At 39.5% G+C, this 20795-nt stretch overlaps 1 protein-coding gene across 4 annotated transcripts in view; it reads left to right on the top strand.

Moving 5' to 3' along the window:
• Positions 1–20795, top strand: part of BTBD9 (BTB domain containing 9) — a 417533-nt gene that overhangs the window by 79294 nt on the left and 317444 nt on the right. The gene's annotated exons all lie outside the window — the stretch shown is intronic.

The raw sequence follows: 20795 nt of genomic DNA, 5'->3' as shown, positions 1-20795 counted from the left end.
GCAGAGAGGGAGGGAGACACAGAATCCGAAGCAGGCTCCAGGCTCTGAGCCGTCAGCAGAGCCTGACATGGGACTTGAACTCACAAACTGCAAGATCATGACCTGAGCCAAAGTTGCGCTCTGAGCAGACTGAACCACCCAGGCACCCCTAGAATCTTTTCAAAAGACTTTTTGTTCTTTATTACTTTTTTAAAGTCTGTTTATTCATTTTGAGAGAGACAGAGCAAGTGGGGAAGGAGCAGAGAGAGAGGGAGAGAGAGAATCCCAAGCAGGATCCACACTGCCAGCATGGAGTCCAACGTGGGGCTTGAACTCACAAACTGTGACATCATGACCCAAGAGTTGGACACTTAACCAACTGAGCCACCCAAGTGCCCCAAGACATTTTGTTCTTGATCTTCTGGAGAGGCCATATGTCCCACCCCTCTGTTAGTAGGAACTGAGGTGTAAGGTCTATCCGGTTTTTTCTTTTCCAACACTCAAAATGTTAGCCTTAAAGCTGCTAGAACTGAGGTAACACTGCCAGAGGCAGCAGCTTTTTTCTTGGATCTGTTTCAGTGACCAGCCTGTTCCCTCTAATTCTGTTCAGTATTGGGTGAAAATTATAGTCCCCTCACCACTGTCTTGGAGTTAATTTTACTTTCAGATTGACAGACCGTGGTGTGCTGATCCTGTTTGTCTTTTGCCCCCTTCATTTTAATCATATTTAGTGTCTGGTGGCTCTTTCCCCCTTGTGATGATATATTAACAATATGCTGATTGAAGCAGTCAGAGTCCAGGACACTGACTGTACTGACCAGTGAGTAAGATTGGTGGATTTTGAGTAATCACACAACTATCGAGTCTTCTGCCTTTCATTTCCTTTATCTCTGGGATTGGGGTGGCCTTGCCATCTTGTTCTCTCTCCTGAGGGTTTCCTGCCTCAGTGAGGTGCTTCTGCCATCAGGTTCTCCTTCAGGACTACTTTCATACTTTATCCTTTCCTATGGGCAGTGTAGTAAATTGAACCAGATCACTTCATGTAATCAAGCTTTCATTTCATGAGCATCTCATTCTCGTTCTCTCTGCACGAAGCCTGAGTGTGATTGACGCTGCTTCAGGTCCCTGTACTCGTGGTTGGCTGAACTTAAGGAACTGTAGAGGCCCTTAGTTGCATTTTGATCCTAAGCCAAATGTTCTAATCCAGCATCACTAGATTCCTGCTTTGTAGTATTTGGATGTTAAACTAACTGGTGATAGAGTGGTACTTTGATTTTCTTTCAGCTTTTGATTTGCTTTAATGTAAATATATACAGAGAGAACGGTAAATGGCAGAGCAGGAATTCCAATGTCTTCAGCCATAACAGTACCAAAACTCCTACTAATTTCTATATTCTGGGTCTAAGACCTGCCCGCCCTTCTCTCTCCTTCCTGCCCTAAGTTCTGCCTTCAGAATCTTTAGGTTGTACCTCGCTATTCTCTTTGACCTTCTCTAGTCCGTTCTCTGCACCGTAGTCAGTCATCTTCCTATGGTACAGACTAATCTGTTATTCCCCAGTGTAAAAAACCTTGTCTATACCATGAAATCTGATATTCTTGGCACAGAGGTAATATGGTCTAATGGTTAGGAGTACTTTTCTAGAGTCTGTCTGCTTGGCTTTAAGTTTGCCTTTCATTTATTAGCTGAGTGGCTTTGGCTAGTCAGTTAATGTCTTTGTCTTCCATTTGTACACCTGAAAATGGAGATAGCAGTAGTGGCCTCTATGCACAAGAAGGATTGCTGTGATGGTTGAATTGCTTAAAAACAGTGTAAAGGAATCAAAGCAATGCCTGGCACGTAGTAAATGCTTAGTAAGTATTAGACCTCTATTTTCTAGCCTCACTTCCTGCTGAAACCTTAAGCCAACCAAAACCAAACTGCTTATGGATTCCAGATGTATACTATACTAGTTCATTATTCTGTATCTTTAAACATGATTTGCCTTTTGCCCAGAATGAACTTACCCCACCTGATGACTGAGCATCACCTTCCCTGTGAAAATATCCGGACTGATCTGAACAACCTGAGTACTGTAGGCATTGAGGTTTCAGCAAAATACAAATCGCACAAAAATGCCTGTCTCTGTGGAGATTATGTTCTAATGGGGAGAGACAGACAATAAACAAAATAAATAAGTTTAAGCAGGGGAGAGAGACTAAGATGTTTATGGGGTAGGATTAGCAATTTCAAATAGGCAAGGCCTCATTTTAAAGATGACATCTGAGTAACGACCTGAAGAAGATTAGGGAACCTGCCAGTGTGGGCAAAGAGTGTTCCGGGCTAAAGGAACAGCACCTGGCCCTGACTTGGGAATATTCTGCTGTGCTGTGCATATGGTTAGGAGCCCACTAGAACTGGAGCAGAAGGGAAAATAGTACAAGATGGGGTCAGAACGGAAAGGGGGCAGGTTTGTGGGGCTTGGTTGAGTGAGATGGAGAGCCAGTGGAGGGTGTTGAGCAGACAAATCATGGGATCTTATCATCTCACGCTCATGGTGAGGTTAGGCTAGAGAGGGGCAAAGGTCATAAGGATAATTTAGGCAAAAGATGGTGATGATTTGGATGGGCGTAGAAGCAGTGGAGGTAGGGAAAAATGCTTTTGATAAAAATATGTTTTGAAGGTAGAGCTAATGACATTGGCCAGTAGATTTGGAGACAAGAAAGAAAGAAAAAAGAATCGGTGATGACACCAAGGCTTTTGGCCTGAGCAACCGAAACGATGGAATTGTGGTAAACTTCGATAAAGGGGACTGTGAAGAGTTGGTTTTAGGGTGACTCAGTTTGAGCATGTTCGATTTAAGATGCGTCTTAGATGCCCAGGTGGAGGCATTGAAGAGGCACTTGCATGTGTATCTACAGTCCAAGGGAGTCTGGGCTAGATCTATAAATTGAGGAATTATCAGCATAAGATGTGTCCTACAGCTGCAGGACTGGATCCGAGCAGTGTTAAGAGGTTAAGGACAGAAGGATCCAGCACACTAGAGCACAGTTAGGCGAGGATGGAGTCTTGGAAGCTGAGGGATGGAGTGACCAACTGTGTCGTGCTGCTGAGAGGTCACGTAAGATGGAGACTGACAGTCGGCAATGGGCTTTGGCAATAAATTGGCCCTGTGCCCTTGTGCAGTAGTTTTAGGTGAATGGTGGGATGGAAGCCTGATTGGAGTAGGTTCAAAAGAGAAGAGAAGAGGGGAATGGGAACAGCGTGGATAGGTAGCATTTTTGAGACACTTAACTATGAAAGAAAGGAAAGAAGTAGGGCAGTGGCTCCCTACTTTCTGGAAGCTTAGCTACATAGTCACTTCTGCTATCAATTGTCTGGGAAAAGTTATTTTTGCAGAAACCTAGTTATTACCATTAAGATTTTTTTCCCTCTCCTGACAGCTGTCATTTCGGGTTGCTTCCCTCCTTTACTTTGACAGTGCCTAAGTTAGGACCTACTGAAATCTCTCTTTCTGATCCTCAAATAGGATGCAAAAATACCAAGCTAGCCCCTGCTTGGGAACAGAGATCCTCTCCTCCAAATCAGTTGAACAGTAGTGTCAGTTTGGAAACACAGCATTTCCTAAGACTTGGGACAATGCCATGCACGCAGAGGAAGAGAACTAATATTTATTGAGTGCTTCCTCTGTGCCAGCACAGCCTAGGTGTTTTACATCCTTATCCATTTAACCATAATAGCTACTTGGGGTGGGTGCTAGAGCTTCGTAAAGAGAAGCTTACAGGTAAATAACTGGGTTTTGTGAGAACCCTCTTAGCATTGTGTTTTATCTTACAAATGATAGCTCACTGGATGCCCAGGGATGTTTTATGAATGACTTTGAAGTGCCAGGCACATTTATGGAACTGGGCACAGAAGCATTAAAAGGAGTTATATCATGGCTTGCTTTTTAAAAATATTATGAACTTCTGGTTAAGAAGATAACCTTAATTTTCTTTAATTTTTAAATGAGATGCTGGAGTTTTGGGAGAATTCAATGAAAATCTTCCAAAAGATCTTAAATCCTTAGAATTTACAGATTCCTTTTACTCCTGGGTTGTGTTGTCCCTTTCTGCAGTTATTGATTTTTCCTAGTTTCTTTTCTATAATGTCTGCCTGGCCCGTATCCACTTCCATATGGATTTATTGCTCATCTTTTTACCCTGCTCTCTTTAGAGGAATACTATGTCAAACTTTTATCCCTTCCATCAGGTTACAACAATTTAAAGGTAGATTGTGCTCCTGGCCTAAACATGTTGACAATGACCCTTAATATTTGAATTATAGGGTGGTTTTCTGGTAAACATCTTAGTATACTGTTTTCTTTTTATGTGTGGACCTTGCTTCTTTACTCATTTACATTTCTCTAGGGAAAGATAATGCCTGAATGGGACAGAAAAGAAATTTTGCTTGGAAATTGCTCCATTCTTTTTTTTTTTTTTTTTTTTTTTGAGGTGCAATCTAGGAATACTCTATTTTAAAATTTTGAACTTTGCAGGCACATTTTCATTTTAAAAGAAGAGGGAAAATGGCTTTTAAAAATGTGTTGGCAAAACCTGAAAAGAAAGCTCTAAAAAAAAAAAGGACTCTAGCCTGACAAGGGAACAGGAAGAAATGATTACTGATGATTTCAATTTCCAGTAAATTACAAAGCATATGTAATAGGCTGTGAAGAGAAATGATTCCTATGGCATACTTCATGCTGCCTTTACAGATAAGTGTGTAAATGAAGGGAAATGAATTGTTTCAGTCTGGCAAATCTGTACCATTTTGGTGGAATGAAAATGAATGAAATTGAAATAATTCTATCATTCCTTACTGAAAATAAAACATATAAATGTTTTTGATGTGTTCCTAGAGAATAGCGTACTTGTAGATTTGCTATAGTACACATAATACTGAATCAGAGGTAACTAAACAAGTATCAAAAATAAGGGTATAATAGTGTGTTATATAATTTACACTGCAAGATTTGAAAATTTGAAATATTGGTGACTAGGAATGATTTTTTTAAAACCTCTTTAGAACTTAGCCAATTTTTCACAATGGGAAAGAAGCTTCATATGTGTATTCATTTTTTTTTAAATGTTTATTTATTTTGAGAAAGAGAGAGGGAGGGAGGGGAAGAGAGAGGGAAAAAGAATCCCAAGCAGGCTCCATGCTGTCAGCGCAGAGCCGGATCTGGGGCTTGATCCCACAAACTATGAGATCATGACCTGAACTGAAATCAAGAGTCAGACACTTACCCAATTGAGCTGCCGAGGCGCCCCCATGCATGTCTTCATTTAACAAGTATGTTTTGAAAGCCTACAATGTGCTAGATTATATTATCAATAAAACAAAAAAAAAATTGGCTAGCTCCTGCCATTAAGGACTTTATATTCCAGAGGAGGAAACAGATAACAAACAGTCATATACATAATTATATTATTTCACTTATCATACCATAAAGGCTGTAAAGGAAAAGAGGTCCTCCCTGAGAAAGTGATGTTGAAGCTGAGACCTGAGGAATGGCAAGGAGGTAATGACAGGAGGGGCAAGGAGTTCAAAGCACTGAGAGAAGCAGTGAGTCAAGCAGTATGAATAGAGCAACAGAGCAAGACTGGAGAGGTACAAAATGGAGCTGGAGTAGTGAGCTCAGGACAGGTCCTATAGTGCCTCATAGGTCATGTTGTGGATTTCAGACTTTATTCTGAGAGCACTCCTGGAGAAGCTAGTAAAGTATTTTTAGCAGGTTTGCATTTTTAAAAGCTCACCATGGCCAAAGGACCTGAGTAGACCTCTTTCCAAAGAAGATATGCGAATGGCCAGTAAACACAGGTGAAGATGAAGATGCTCAGCATCATCAGTCATTAGAGAAATGCCAGTCAACAGCACAATGAGATAACACTTCACAACCAATAGGACGGCTGTTATCAAAAACAAAGATGGAAAACAGCAAGTGTTGACAAGGATGCGGAGAAATTGGAACCCTCGTGCATTGGTGGTGGGAATGTAAAAGATGCAGCTGCTGTGGAAAAAAGTCTTCAAAAAGTGAGGCATAAAAAATTTATTTAAAAGCTGTTGTTTAAAAATATGCATAGAGAGTTTAACATATAAATAAAAAATTAAACCATATGATACAGCAATTCTACTCCTAGGTATATACTCAAAAGCATTGAAAGCAGACACTGGAATACTGATGTTCACAGCATTATTCACAGTAGTGACGAGGTGGAGGCAGCCTAAGTGTTCATCAGCAGGTGAATGGGTAAATAAAATGTGGTCTGTCCATACAATGGGATATTACTTAAGCCTTAAAAAGGAATGAAATTCTGATACATGGTACAATATTGATAAGCTTTTGAAAACACCTTAGGTGAAATGAACAAGACACAAAAGGATAATACACTCTTCTCCTTAGATGAGATATGTAGACTAGGCAAATTAATGGAGACAGAGAGTAGCATAGAGGTTATCAGGGCTTGAAGGTGGTGGTGCATGGGGAGTCACTATTTAATGGGTGTAGAGTTTCTGTTTGGGATAATAAAAAAGGTCCAGAAATGGATAGTGCTGATGATTGTACAACATGGTGAATGTGCTTAATGCCACTGAACTGTATACTTAAAAATCATTTGGATGATCAAAACAAAGCATAGCATATTTTTATTTTTTATTATTTTTAAATTTTTTATTTATTTTAGATGGCATGAGTGGAGGAGAGGGGCAGAGGGAGAGAGAGAGAATCTTAAGCAGGCTCCATGCTCAGCACGGAGCCTGATGCAGGGCTCAATCCCATGACCCTGGGATCATGATCTGAGCTGAAATCAAGAGTCAGATGCTCAACTGACTGAGCCATCGAGGCACCCCACATAACATATTTTTAAAAATATTACCATGCATATTAGTTGAGGATGCATTTTAGTACAAATCACAAGAAACCCTATTAATGGTTTAAATAATTAGGGTGCTTATTTTTCTTATATAAGAAAACTGGAGGTTGGTAATCTGGTATATAGTTCAACAATGCCTTCAGGAGCCAGGCTATTTCTGCCTTTCCGTTCTGATATCCTTAGTATGTTATTGTCCTCATGCTTGTCTCTGTAGGTCACCAAATGTCTGTTCTCCTCCAGGCCCACCTCCAGGCCCTTATCGGTATTCCAGGCAGGAAAAAGGAGGACTATGAGGAAGGAGCAGCATCTGTATCCAGAAAAAAAAAGCTGATTGGCTAGAACCTTTGTGTCACCCTGAATTTCTTTTTCTCATATACCATATCTACTCCAGCAACAAGTCCTGTTAGCCCTACCTTCAAAATACACCCAGAATTGGAACCATTTTTCACCATATCTGCTGCAACTGCACTGATCCAAGCCACCACCATCTCCTACGTTATTATAGTGGCCTAATACCTCATCTCCCTGCTTCCACTCTTGCACTCCTATAGCCCATTCTCAACCTCTGGAGTGGTTTTTTTTTTGTTTTGTTTTGTTTTGTTTTGTTTTATTAAGACATAATTCACATGCTGTAAAATTCAACCTTTTAGAAGGTGTACAATTCAGTGATTTTTAATCTTTTCCACGGGGTTGTGCAATCATTACCACTATATAAGCCCGGAGGGTTTTCTTTTTTAAACATAAGTCAAAATCCTCTTAAAGCCTTCCAGGAACTCATGTCATTCAGGATAAAAGCGTAGTTCTTGAGCAGTCTGCAAGGCCTGCATGATCTGGCTCCCCTCTCCTCTCAGACCTCGTCTCCTGCAACTCTCCCCTCATCACTGCTTCAGCCCCAATGGCTTCTTGCTGTTCCATGCCAGATGCACCCTTTCTTTGGGGCCCATGCACTTGCTGGTCCCTCTACCCAGAATGCCTCCTCCCTTACCTCCTTCCAGTTTTTCCTGATGTCACCCTTTCTGTAAGCCCTCTCCTGACCCCCTATTTAAAATTGCAGCCCCCTCTGTACACACACGCATGCACACTCACACTCACTGACACACATTACCATTCTCCCTCTATCCCTTTCACACTGTATTTGTTCCTTCATCTTCATCACCTTCTAGTATACTGTATAAACTACTAACTTATTTTATTATCTGTCCCTCCCTACTAAATGATAAACACCCAGAGGTAAGGTTTTTTGCCCAGCGTCTTGAACAATTGTAATATGTATTTGTTGAGTGACTAGAATGTGTTATATGGCACCCCAACTGGCAACAGAGGCTAGCTTCTAGATTAGTGGAAATGAGAAAAGGGGTTGGGAGTGAGTGTTCACCAAGCCCATTGAAAGTTGCAAGAGCTATTATGGTAGTACATTATGTATTTGACAAGTACTTATTACTAAGTGCTAAACAGTAGAATTAGAAAGGCGAATAAGACATTTGTGGTTCCTGCTGTAGTGGAGTGTATGTTCTAGAAGTTGGTATATCTGTGTGAATATATATACAATATATATATATATTGTATATATTGTTTTTGTTAATGGGCATTTAGGTAGTCTCTACTTTCTGGCTATTATGAATAATGCTGCCATAAACATGCACAAGATTTTCCACGTGTGGGAACATATTTTTTTCGTGTTAAAATTTTTATTTGAGTACAGTCGACACGCAATGTTACATTGGTTTCAAGCGTACAACATAGTGATTCAACTTCTCTCTACCTTATGCTATGCTCACCAGAAGTGTAGCTACCATCTGTTACCATACAACGCTATTGCAGTATCATTGACTACATTCCCTGTGCTGTTCCTTTTATTTCTGTGACGTATTCAGTCCAATTGCAAGCCTGTATCCTCCACTGCCCTTCACTGATTTTGCCCATCTCTCATCCCCTTCTTCTTTGGCAACCATCACTTTTCTGTATTTATAGGTCTGATTCTGCTTTTTTGCTTATTCGTTTTGTTTTTCAGATTCCACATGCAAGTGAAATCGTATTGTATTTGTGTTTCTCAGTCTGACTTATTTCACCTAGCATAATACCTGCTAGGTCCATCCATGTTGCAAATGGCAAGATACCATCCTTTTTATGGCTGTGTAATATTCCTGCGTGTGCAGGTGTGTGTATGTGCACCACATCTTCTTTGTCCATTCATCTGTCAGTGGACATTTAGGTTGCTTCCATATCTTGGCTGTGTAAATAATAAACATAGGACTGCATATATCTTTTTGAATTAGTGTTTTTGTTGGGTAAATACCCAGTAGTAGAGTTATTGGGTTGTATAGTGTTTCTATTTTTAATTGGTTAAAGAACCTCCATACTGTTTTTCACAGTAGCTATACCAGTTTACATTTCCATCAGTAGTACATCAGTGTTTCTTTTTCTCCATATCCTCTCCAGCACTTGTTGTTCTTTTTGATTCTAGCCGTTCTGACAGGTGTGAGATGATCTCTCATTGTGGTTTTGATTTGCATTTCCATGATGATTAGTGATGTTGGGCATCTTTTCATGTATCCTTTGGCCATCTGTATGTCTTCTTTGGAAAAATGTCTGTTCAGGTCCTCTGCCCATTTTTTAATCAGATTGTTGGCTTTTTTTTTTTTTTTTTTTTTTTGGTATTGACTTACATAAGTTCTTTATTCTAGATATTAACCCCTTATCAGATATATCATTTGCAAATATCTTCTCCCATTCAGTAGGTTGCCTGTTTGTTTTGTTGGTTTCCTCTGCTGTGCAAAAGCTTTTTATTTTGACATAGTCCTAGTAGTTTATTTTTGCTTTTGTTCACCTTGCCTTAGGAGACATATCTAGAAAAATGTTGTTGGAGCCGATGTCAGAGAAATTACTGGCTGTGTTCTCTTCTATGGCCTTTATGGTTTCAGGTCTCACATTTAGGTCTTTGATTCAGTTTGAGTTTATTTTTGTGCATGCTATTAGAGAGTGGTTCAGTTTCATTCTTGTGCATGTAGCTGTCCAGTTTTCCCAGCACCATTTGTTAAAAAGATTGTCTTTTCCCCATTGTGTATTTTTGCCTTCTTTGTCATAGATTAGCCATATAATCATGGGTTTATTTCTGGGCTCTTTACTCTGTTCCATTGATCTGTGTGTCTATTATTTGCCAGTACCATATTGTTTTGATTACTACAGTTTTGTAATATATCCTGAAATCAGGAATTGTGATATCTCCAGATTTATTTTTCTTGCTCAAGATTGCTTTGGCTATTTGGGGTCTTTTTGGTTCCATATGAATTTTAGTGTCATTTGTTCTAGTTCTGTGAAAAAAGCTGTTAGTATTTTGATAGGGATTGCATTGGATCTTTAGATTACTTTGGGTAGTATGGGCATTTTAGCAATATTAATTACTCCAGTCCATGAACATGGGATATCTTTCCATTTGTTTGTGTCATCTTCAGTTTGTTTATTTATTTATTTTTCTTAAAAAAAATTTTTTTAATGTTTATTTTTGAGAGAGACAGAGACAGAATGCGAGTGGGTTGGGGCAGAGAGAGAGGGAGGCACAGAATCTGAAGCAGGGTACAGGCTCAGAGCTGTCAGCACAGAGCCCAACACAGGGCTCAAACTCACAAGCTATGAGATCATGACCTGAGCCGAAGTTGGACGCTCAACCGACTGAGCCACCCAGGCGCCCTCATCTTCAGTTTTTTAAATCAGTATTTTATAGTTTTCAGAGTACAGGTCTTTCACCTCCAGGGTTAAACATAATTCTAGGTATTTTATTCTTTGCCCCAAAGAATTTATGTTTTTACTTTAAATCATTGTGGAGTCATTAGAAAGCTCAGCTAGGGAAGTGATATGATCTGATTCATATTTTAAATGTGAACTTGCATTTATGGATTCACATACTCATTTGCTTTCACTGGTCATGTAGTGTAAAAGTATGTGGAAGGCTGGGACGCCTGGGTGGCTCAGTCAGTTGAGTGTCCAGCTCTTGATTTTGACTAAGGTCATGATCTTCGTTGAGATCGAGCCCTGTGTCAGGCTCTGTGCAGACAGAGCCCTTCTCTCTACCCCTCTCCCCCACCTCTCAAAATAAATAAAAATAGTAAACATTTTTTTTGAAAAGTATGTGGCGTGCTTACATAAAATGATATTGAAACGTCATTGATAAATGGCAACTTTTGACCTAATTGTTGGGAGACAGTGGAGAGATGGCTGGCAAACAGACCAAGAAAGTATCAGCCCTATGTCGACAGACACAGCCTCCTCTGAGCCCTACCAAGTTTAATCCAAGTGGAATTATATGGCTATGTTGCCAGGTCTTTTAATTTTCGAAGAGAAGCCAGGAATCCAAATGGTTTTTGTTAAACTTTTCAATTTGTAAGTATTAGTAACTAATGTAAGTAATTTATGAAAATATTATGGGCCAAACAGAACAGCCTTGCAGGTATAATAGGTTTCCAAAGATGACACTTTGCAATCTCTGGATTAGGGTGATGGCAGTGGAGATATGGAAAAACAGATGGGTTTGTGATGACAAACATGGTGATAGAGTGGTTATAGAAGGTACAGGAGAGGTGGCGGAGACAGAAGCCTCACCCTTGACACTGAATTTCTGGCATGTACAATTGGGTGCATAGTGGTCCATTTACTGAGATAGGGAAATCTAGGGAAAGGCAGGAACACCAAACGTTTGGTATTGAGAGATTTTGGATTTGAGATGCCTGTGAGTCATCCAAATGGGGATTTCCAGAGAAAGTTGCATGAAAAGGACTGGCACATGGAAAACAGGTTTTGATTGAAAATGTATATTGGGAGTTAACTGGCATATAGTTGAGTTGAAGCTATAGGAGCAGATGCGCTCAGCTAGGGTGAAAGGTTGAGAGAGAGTACAGAAGAGGGTGTGTGTCTAGCCTGAGAGGCATAACTATTCCTTTGATAAGCATCTCTGCTCTTCCTCTTTCTATGTGTAAACGTATGGGTTAAACATGTAATTAAGTTTATGTTTCCTGCTTGAGAAAATAAATATTCCTCTTATCTTTTTAGTAAGTGTAACAGTGATCCTAGGAACCTTAGAAACTCAAACTCATAAGGAGTTACTCATACACAACTAGAGGAAATGGCTAGTCTTATCTTAAACTTGGTAGCAGCAGAGAGAAAAAGCAGTGTTTTGACTAATTCTCAGTAGGGATTTCAGGCCAATCCCAGAATGAAAATTTTATAGTCACCCTCTATGTTCATGCTCCACTAAAGTCCATCCCATTTGAATTCTTCCCTCCTTCCCCTCTTCCTCCTGCCTTCCTCAAATACTTGAGCACCTACTATATGCAAATCATTATATAAGCATAGGTAAGGTAATAGTCAAAGCAAAACCAATAAGACCCATGAAACTTACTATCTATTATCAGTAATGATATATGTTTCTTTAAACATTCTGCTACCCTGAAATTCATTTTGTAAAATTTTTTCATGCTTTTTTATATGGGAGGGGGTAGTGTGGGAGGCCTAAAAGTAAAAAATCAGAATGAATACGAATAATTTACATCTCACTTTGGGGGTCTTTCACCTGAGACTACCAGAAACATAGTCATTAAGTTTCTGTTTTACCTATGTGCAACATTAAGACAGCTTTTGTGTTTTCTTGGCTTGCTGTCCTTCTGATCAACCTATGAATGGATGTAAAAGAGGAGGACCCTGCTCAGTGCAGACCATGCGGGGGTGATGCTGTGTGCAGAGTATTGCCACTCTAGCATCTGGTATCTTAGAACACAGCAGGAGATATATATCACAGCTCTGCTTTGCTTTGGAGTTAAATTCAGAGTGGTAATTTTATTTTTAAAAAGTTTATGTTTAAACCTTTAGATATCTCAACACTCAGTCCCAGTGAAGCACCCCTGAAGCTCTCCTGCTAGTTGGTTCAAGCTTTGGTGTCCAGAGATAACAATGTTTTCTTGGGTTAGACTTTTTATTTTATAAATCTTTATAAAGTTGGCCCTTTCGGTTGACCTTCAGGTATAAGACATACTGCTTTTGTTTAGTGCTTTAAAAAAAGAACAAAAAGTGAATCTGAACAGAGCCTAGCTTTTCTTTTCGTTAGGATTTTGTATCTGCTTTTATACCTTGTGAGCGCCGGAGGCATCTTAAGATGGACATGATTTTATAAATCTTAAATAAAAAATAAATGCCTTATGGGCTTGGGGTTTCCAAGTGTGTAACATGCTGTAAGTCAGTGAGTCTGTTGTAATACAATAAGGTTTATTGTAATACAAACCAATTTATCACAACTATGGTCATGGATTACTAGCCTCATCCATAAAATGGGCCCCACTGTGGGGCATTTCATATTAATTTATTATACCTCCACTACGTGTAGTATTATTACTTAGCCCTTATTAAATGCCAACTTTCTTAGGCGCTGTACAAAATCAGATGACAGAACTTGACTCAGGCCAAAATGTTGGCACACTGACATCGGAGCCAGGCAGAGGAAGGACAGCCCTGCTTTTCTGTGGTTCACCTGTTCTGATTCCTGTGACCCTACCATACTGTTGATTCCTAAATGATTTCAGTCCCATATACAATTTGCTCATGATTCACATGCCCTATGCATTGTAGGTATTAATAAAGAATCTTAACCTTAACTTTTAAGAGGAAAACGCTCTTTTTAAGACTTTTTCAGGGTAGCAGAAATTCCTCTTAAAAGGAAACGCTAATAACATCAACATTCCTGCCCTTCATTCTGTGAGAAACCTTTAACACTGGCAATGCAACCACCAAGGGGTTTCTAGATCTATTTATTTCCCTTCACTTGTGCACTCTAACATAGCACAGAATTTTTCCTTAGTCACATCTCTAAGAGTCTAATTCCACATACAGCTTAATACAGAATCGTGCTTTAAAATATTTTATTTTTAATACCTCTAGTCAAATCTCATTTATCTCTTATAATTTACTCTGCCTTCTGTTTTATTTGTGGTGTATTTTTATGCCCATGTTGAATTGGTCCAGCTTCCAGTTATGCTCCCATCATTTGGCTTGGACCCAAGAAACACAAATCATTTTTCATATTATCCCGAGAAAAAGATAATCAAATAAATCTCTTTAAAAAATTAATAGACATTTCAAAGCCAATTAGAAGTGATTTGCAGATTGGTTTTGATCGTCTGTGCTTCTGCCTTCAGTTAACATAAATAATCAAAAGTTGGCTGTGGCACAGTATGACTCTTGAGCAGAGCAGTGGTCATCTGGTTATAAATACTCTCAAGACCAGCCATCTGTCCTAAAGGAATTGGGACACCAGAGTCTCAGATTCTTCACTTCATTTCTGCCCATCTTGGAAATTAGTGTTAAACCTGAGTTTATTTGATTAGAGGAGTAAATACATTTAAATAAGGCTGATGTTGGTAATACCTGTTTGAACCAAATTACAAAAACTTAATATTACATTAGTTGCTGACACTGTTGCTATTAGTTAAATGTGGTGCAAGCAATTAAAAATTTGGTAAACAAAGGGCTATGGACTTAGTAAATTTTGATTAAAAAACTGATGTAGATGATAATTTGGGAGGTATTGAAATTACTCCTGCTTATATATAAAAAATGTTATGTAGATAATACCTGTCACTCCTAAAATGTATCTGGATTTCAGCATTAAAATCAGAATGAATACCCTTACCATTCCTCCCACTCCTATTTGCTTTTTTATTGTTAGTATAGACAATGCATATGCTCCTAAGGAACCCCTTAATTTCCCCAAAGTAATTTGTGATTTTTCTCATCTTTTGGGTTTAATACTGTGGAGTCAACCATTACTCTTTCATCTTAAGAAACTAATGAATTCCTAGGTATCGAGTGTGTAGGAATAGATTTACACTAGGTGACTTTTCCTCCCAAATTGGTACCTCATTACTATGAATTTGCAAAGAGTGGTTGCGGGTTCTAATATGCAGTTCTGATGTTTAATTTTACCAGTATCTGTATCAGTAAGGGAACAGATTAAGCTGTTCTGTCAAAGAGACCCAGTGACTTTGATGAAAATAGAAACACAGTTATTTTTGTCTCACTTAATAGAAATCGAGGGCTGATAGGCTCCCCCTCCTAACCTCATGGGACTCAGGCTGCCAGGGTGACTCTGCCGTCTTTAGATGGGACTTCCATGGTTCCTCTGGTGGTTTCATAGTAGCAGAGGAGTGCATGCCCAGTGTATTAGATCAAGACTTGGAAATAATTAGCCATCACTTCCACTCGCATTCTGTTGGTGAGGACTTAGTTACTGGCCACACCTATTGGCAATGGAAGCTGGGAAATGAAATCTCAGTTGGGTAGCCATGTGCCAGCTAAAATTTGCCAAAGAGGGAGAACAAGTTTTAAAGGCATGCCACTCCATCTTATATCTAATATTTTCTTTGTCCGTAACATAAGATTCAATGTCATATTGTCAGTACGTGGTAGTTAAAGTGAAGCACTTTCCCTAACTCTCCTTCATCTCCACATCTCTAAGAGAAATAAAAATGTAAGAGACACACTCACCCTTGTGTTAAAATGGAAGATTAACTTGATACAGTAGATCTGCAAAATCAGCAGAAATGGATAGAATTGCTCTTTGCCCTGCAGGAGTCTTTGATTATCTGTGTGTATTTACATATCCAAAAAAAAAAAAAAAAAGTCAGTCCGAAGGACTGTTGGCCACTCGTGAAAGGATAGTAAAGGGAAATTCACTGAGATAGATTCTGAGAGTTTATCCAAGCATTTTATAAGAGAGTAGTTGTTTCAAGTCCCAAAAGTAAGGCTGTAGATTGATGCCTTTGTTCATTTGAATCCTAACTTTCTTTTGGGGAGTAGTACAGACTCATCAAGCACCTTCCTGAATCCCATGCCATTCTCTGTACACAGAAAAAATGCATCAATCATGCAACCTATAAATATTTCTTTTTGTTTTTAAATTTATTTATTTATTTTGAGAGAGAGAGAGAGAGAGAGAGAGAGAGAGAGCATGCACGTGCACAAGCAGGGGAGGGGCAGAGAGAAAGAGGGAGAGAGAGAATCCCAAGCAGGCTCCATGCTCAGCATGGAGCCTGATGTGGGGCTCAATCCCAGGAACCATGTGATCATGACCTGAGCCAAAACCAAGAGTTGGATGCTTACCCAACTGAGCCACCCAAGCGTCTCACGCTATAAATATTTCTGATTTCTAGGACACTGATTTCTCATGATTAAAAATAAGTGGCTGGAAATCATAGTGATATATTTCATCCTTCTCTCAGAAATTAGTCTCTGGTTATCATTTTGACTAATATTGAAGTGGTTTGACTACAGGAATGAAATGTGCTATTCATGTCAGTATGCTTTCACCCATGTGACGAAGTATTTTTTGTTGTAAACTAATAAACCACTCTGGTGCCTACTCCAGCCTTAAGTGAATTTTACTAAGAGTGAGCCCATTTCTAAGGGCTTGATCACCCAGACACTGACAAGATAGCCAGATTTAGCTGGCCTTCCCTTGTTTGGTGCCACCCTCCCCAGGGAGTGAATGACTGATTCTGATCTTTGTTAACTCATGTCTTCATCATGAGCCATGAAAAATGTAGCTAGTGGACAGAGACTACCTCCTTGTGGTTTTATTATATAATGTTTAGCAAGTAAAAGTGGCTTGAAGAAGAATTGAAGTCTGCCTCAGTGCTGCCAAAACAACTATCACTGTGCCAAAACTAAAACTCGTTTCTGAATGGTTAGAACTACATAACTCCATATTGTAGTCAGTGTGTACATTTTTCAGAAGACGCACAATGTTGGACTTACTGGAATGCAGTTCTGTGTAAAAATTGTGTTCTACAGGAAACAACTTAGATAATTTTGTGGTCAAGGTAGCTCATCCATTTATTAAGTAAACATTGATTTAAGCCTTGTTCACTGTTCTAAAAATAATCCATCACTCTACTCAGTTTTTCTTAAGCAGTTTTCTTGCTTGCTTGCTTGCTTGCTTGCTTGCTTGCTTGCTTATTTATTCCTGAGAGAGAGAGACAGAGCACAAGCGGGGTGGGGCAGAGAGAGACGAAAACATAGAATCTGAAGCAGGCTCCAGGCTCTGAGCTGTCAGCACAGAGCCCAGTGTGGGGCTTGAACTCATGTACCACGAGATCGTGACCTGAGCTGAAGTTGGCCACTTAACCGACCGAGCCACCCAGCCGCTCCAGCAGTTTTCATTCTTGAGAATCCAAGGAGAAGAAAAATCCCTTAGCCTGTCTTAGAACATTTTGTAATATATGACCACTAAAGAGTTTTTTTTCCCCAATATTCTGCATATGGATTGTTCTATCATCTGGAAATGAAAACCCAGCCACTAAGCAGCTTTTTTTCAATATGCTTTTGATATAACCTTCTATACTTGGAAATGGTTTGAAGTCACCCCCCATCCCCCAATTTTTAAATTTTGGCTAGCAACTCTTATTTCTGATACTTTCTGATATTTTTTACTTAATAAATCTATTAATTAAGATTTATTAATAGTGATTAGTAACTGGAGAACTCTAACCTCTTGTTTTCCAAGTAGTGTTGTTGGCTAAGGAGAAAAACATTAAATCTCTCTTGTCTCCTTCTAATAATTGAAGAGATGTCTCAAAGCAGCTTCTTGACAAATGGACAATATGATATAGGCAAGAAATCTTAAAGGATTCCAGATTAGCAGGAGAACACAACAGTTTAAAAAACATAAACTTTAGAGCCACATTACCCAGGTGTGAACTGTGGGCCCGCCGCTCACAGCTATATGTCTGGATAGTTGCTTAGCTTTCCTGTGTCTCAGTTTCCCTAACCTTTAAATAGAGATAGTAATCATACCCACCTTGTAGCATTGTGAAATTTAAATTAAATTAGTTAATATATATATAATGTTTAAGACAGTGCCTGGTATATACTATGCTATAAGCATGCTATAGTAATAATACCAGGAATAAAAAACATTCTAGACCATAACACTGTTGGAAGATTTTGCGGTGGATTAAGCTGAAGGACAAACAGAATTTGGATGATCTTAGAGGAGGGGAGAGACCTGTCCAGACAAGGCAGGGAGCCTGCATGATGGGTAGAGGGCACTCACTAGACTGGTTTGGTTGGGATGGAGTTGTCTGAAATATGAGGATTTGAATGCTGGCAGAAAGGCAGACTTATGCCCAACTCTCAGACTTTCAGTGTATTGTCAGGAGTTTGGATTTAACCTTTGTAGCAGGTAGAGTATGAGCATGTTTTAATTTTGATACGAAGTAGTTTGCTGGATTGATTGGTGGAGACAAGTGGTTAGTGATGGCCAGTGACATTATAGCCATCGCACAGACTTGAAGTGGGATGGGTACAGTAAAAACAGAGAAGAGATGTCTCTGCAAGAGGCATTGTCATGGAAAATTGAAAGGCTCTGCCTGCCTATCTTTTGAGCACTTTTCTCCTGCCTAGTATGTGCTCTCCCTTCACTTGGTATTTTTAACTACAGAGGGAAAATCAGAATAAGAAGCAGTCCGTGGATAGAGTATCAGATTTTTTGGACATGCTTAGATTGAGAATTGGAAATGTCTGACAGGGAGTTGGAAATGAAGGACTGAAAGGAGAGAAGTTGAGGCTGGAGGTAGAAATATGGCAGTCATCTCCTTAGAACTAATATTTGAAGCGTGGGAAGAGTCAAGATCTTTGAGAGAGAAAATGGGAAAAGCTAGGCCAACTCCTTGAAGAACATCTGGTTTAAGGGAATATGACAAAGCAGCGGAAGAATTGGGGGGAAACCAAGACTGTGTTAACAATTCACATTAAAGAAGAGTTTGCAGAGTGCATAATGAGCAGTGTCAAGCTGCAGAACAAACAGAATGAGACCTAAAGTTGTTATTGAATCTAGTGATAAGGAGGCCATTCATAATCTTGGGAGGTAAAGCTTTGATAGAGTACAAGAAACCGGATTTGGGGACTTTTGTCTGAGAAGTAAGGATGTGAAAGGAAGAAGAAATATTGGATGGCTCTGGTAGGTCCAAGTTAACATTTTTTTCCCAAAAATGATAGATGTGCATATTTTCAGAGAGAGAGAGAAGCCAGTGGAAAGGAGAGATTAAAGTTTTGGGGGAATGTAGTAAACTGGAAAGGAGCGGCAGAGTGGAGCCCGTGGGCTTAGCCTCAGAAGGGAGGAGGCACACAGTCTCGGGCAGTGGCCTGGGGTGTTTCATCTCAGACAGGGCTGCACACCCAGCAGGTATTTGGAAACACTATATAAAAGGAAGAATACTAGTTATAGAAACAGATATTCAGAAATAAGAGGTGAGAACGAGTGAGTTAATGATGTCTGTTGTGTTAGGTTCAGTCGTTAAGGTAGGAAACAGTCGTCAGACAAGATGTTTGTGAGGATGCTAAGAGTGATGGTTAACATCTACTATATGTTGAGCACCATTCTCAGTGTTTTGCATGTATTATCTCATTTATTTCTCAAACCTGTAGGGTAACTAATAAGGAATATTCATGAACATTTAGGACATTTATGGTGGTAATGGTGCCTAGGAAGCAAACTGTAAGATATGTTTTTTTTTAAATCTTTAATAGCAGTGAATTTCTTTTTTTTTTTTTCAATATATGAAGTTTATTGTCAAATTGGTTTCCATACAACACCCAGTGCTCATCCCAAAAGGTGCCCTCTTCAATACCCATCACCCACCCTCCCCTCCCTCCCACCCCCCATCAACCCTCAGTTTTTTTTTTTTTAATTTTTTTTAACGTTTATTTATTTTTGAGACAGAGAGAGACAGAGCATGAACGGGGGAGGGTCAGAGAGAGGGAGACACAGAATCTGAAACAGGCTCCAGGCTCTGAGCTGTCAGCACAGAGCCCAACGTGGGGCTCGAACTCACGGACCGCGAGATCATGACCCAAGCCGAAGTCGGCCGCTTAACCGACTGAGCCACCCAGGCACCCCTGTTCTCAGTTTTTAAGAGTCTCTTATGCTTTGGCTCTCTTCCACTCTAACCTCTTTTTTTTTTTCCTTCCCCTCCCCCATGGGTTTCTGTTAAGTTTCTCAGGATCCACATAAGAGTGAAACCATATGGTATCTGTCTTTCTCTGTATGGCTTATTTCACTTAGCATCATACTCTCCAGTTCATCCATGTTGCTACAAAGGGCCATATTTCATTTCTCATTGCCACGTAGTACTCCATTGTGTATATAATCACAATTTTTTTATCCATTCATCAGTTGATGGACATTTAGGCTCTTTCCATAATTTGGCTTTTGTTGAGAGTGCTAATAGCAGTGAATTTCTTAAAAATGACTTTTTTTTTTTTTGTGAAGGTAATATATGCTCATTGAAGAAAATTTAGAAAATAAAGCATACATTTAAAATTTTTTTTTTTAAATATTTATTTGGGGCACCTGGGTGGCTTAGTTGGTTGAGCATCCAGCTCTTGATTTTAGCTCAGGTCATGATCTCATGGTTCGTGGGATTGAGTCCCACTTTGGGCTCTGCACTGACAGCGGGAGCCTGCTGGGGATTTTCTCTCCCTCTCTCTCTGCCCCTCCCCCACTCATGTGCACTCACACTCCCTTTCTCTCAAAAAAATCTTTATATATTTATTTTGAGAGAGAGGGAGAGCATGAGTTGGGGAGGGGGGGGAGAGAGAGAATCCTGAGCAGTCTCCATGCTCAGGGTGAAGCCCAACTTGGGGCTCGATCCTACAACCATGAGATCATGACCTGAGCCAAAATCAAGAGCTGTACACTTAACCGACTGAGCCACCCAGGCTCCCCAATAAAGGATACATTTAAACAAAGTCATTCTAAACCCACAAATAAACGTATGTTGACAATTTCTTTTATTTTTGTGAATCTTTTTTCTAAGTTTATTTTTTCTTTTTACAAAATTATATGAATGGGTGTATGTGCACAAGTATATATACTTTGTGGGATTTTC

Source organism: Puma concolor, chromosome B2 (assembly GCF_028749965.1).
Source record: "Puma concolor isolate L17-30 chromosome B2, mPumCon1.1.hap2, whole genome shotgun sequence".
Classification (NCBI taxonomy): Eukaryota; Metazoa; Chordata; class Mammalia; order Carnivora; family Felidae; genus Puma; species Puma concolor.
The sequence above is the reverse complement of the archived record's forward strand: the minus strand, read 5'-3'. Positions and strand labels throughout refer to the sequence as shown.